A 2,284-nucleotide genomic window follows, 5' to 3' on the forward strand; every position below is an offset into this window, starting at 1 on the left:
TGCTCTGTCGCGAGGCCACCACCTCCAATTCAGTTGAAGACGATACAGTTAAAGATAAATCTTAAAATGCTAATCTAGAAGAAGAATACTCTAAGATGATCAAGAATTTTAATTTTTTTAGAAGTTTACCCGCTTTTATTGATGACGTCCCACGCAAATTATTCTGTTCAAATTACAAAGAAAATTTTCATTGCGACGTTTTTGTAAAAGTATCTTATCCTATTAGAACACCTGGCAACATTATTCCAACGACATTATATGAATAAAATGAGCCAAAAAAGGTCATAATTTTTTAGTTCACTTTGAAGATTTTAGTTTATACGTGCTTATAGCTAGGTGTGAGGAAGTTATTGGTTTTAACACCTACAATATTTGCCAAAGAGTTTTACGTAATGTCTGTTATCTGATGTTTTGAGGACACGCGGAGGTCAAGGTTTTATTAGGTATAAAACCTATCATCGTTTGGTTAAGATAAAGATTTTTTGACGTGACTTATTTTAAGATTTTCCGCAGATGGCATTAACTACTTGGCCGGGGAAATGGGGAGCGCTGAGCGCTCTCACCCGGTACAAAATTTAAAACAACAGGCCTGAGGGTGCTTAGTTGGGCTCAGGGCGTCTGAGAGGAAGAATATTTGAAAGAATTAACTGACCCTAGTGGGTCGATAGCGATAAGCGCTGAATAAGGGAAATCGTCGACCATTTTAAAAGATAAAGACATTTTAGGCTAAATAAACTATTAGATTTAGAATTTCTTAGCGATGGGCTGAACCACCTGATCGAAAACAAAAAAAATATATTTTAAACAAAAGAAAAATATAGATTTTTCATTTAATACATAATTAGATAGTCATGTCTGGGGCATTCGACCTCACAACACATTTGTACATACTTAGACCGTGCCATCTAAGGCAATCTACAATAATTCCCGTCAGAAATATATTATATATTTGTTTGAAGTTAACGCTTAGCTCCTTCCTCTAGTTTGGTAATCATGTGATAAATATGCACAAAAATAATATTTATCAAATTCTATGTTTTACATTAAAACATTTAAAAGCTGTCATCGCCTCGGCATAAAAATATGATACGCTGTTTAATTAATGACTTTTAAATAAATATTTTTATTTGATTATATGAATTTACAAATAAAATATAGTTGCTTATCCAAGTTATGCTATATTAGAGGACCGCTAAATTCCGTAAATATTTAGACTTTCGGGCGGTATTTTTACTCGTTCGCCATACTAATCTAACAAATTGGAAAGAGTGTTTCCCGTTCGACTGTGACTTTTTCCTATTAATATCAGTGGGTTAAACGGAAAAAGAAATCCCATAGGACCGATTGGCCGATCGCCCGATTGGAGATCGGACGAACGGGAAACACTCAAAAGTTTAAATCTCGCATTCTCGTATTTGCGGGATCTATATGTGCCAAAAAAGTAACTTTTACGTAGATAGGTACGTAGATAGAAATATTTCTTTATTCATGCTGATCTTGAGAACCACTGAATAAATTTGCATGTGGTTTTCACTGTTATGATATTTAAGAAAATATTATACTCGGACGAAGCCGGGTCGAGACGCTAGTACAAGTATTGATAAAAGCAAACAAGAACGTGTCTATAATATTGATATATTTACTCATCATTGCTGTTAGCCTGTTAGACGCAAAATAATACAATGCGCCAATATTAGTTTAAGAGACGTATATTGACATAAATGCCGATTGTAAATTACGTAATACCCAAAGATTAAGTTTGTTAAACTTTGCTACTATACAAAATGTGATTTTTATAACTGTTGTTAGAAATTTCATATAAGAATGTTTTGTTTTGAGAGAAACTGTACATAAAACTCGCAAGGACAACTACTTCTGATTTATCTAGGTGTCACCGTGTCCTTAAATTAAAGTTTGATTTAGCACACTGCATACAATACTACAGAATCATATCAAAAGGTCCCACCACCGATTAACTTGGACTAAACGTTTTAATTATCATCATCATTTTTATGATAAATAAAGTATATTCCGTGAAAATTAACTACTTACAGACACTTAGCTGAACAAACTTTAACACGAGGTGTCCATTTATTTGCCACTTATATTCACGTGTTATAATACGGATCATGATAATGTATATTATATTGCGTAGGATTGACAAAATATTGTTTTTGATTAGGGATTGTAAAGATGTTTTATTTACACAAACGTGTTTAGTTTTGTGTAATTTCTTAATAGCAAGGTTATGCCCGTATTTGAAAGAAATGAAACGTTATATCGT

This window comes from Pectinophora gossypiella, chromosome 9 (assembly GCF_024362695.1).
Source record: "Pectinophora gossypiella chromosome 9, ilPecGoss1.1, whole genome shotgun sequence".
Classification (NCBI taxonomy): Eukaryota; Metazoa; Arthropoda; class Insecta; order Lepidoptera; family Gelechiidae; genus Pectinophora; species Pectinophora gossypiella.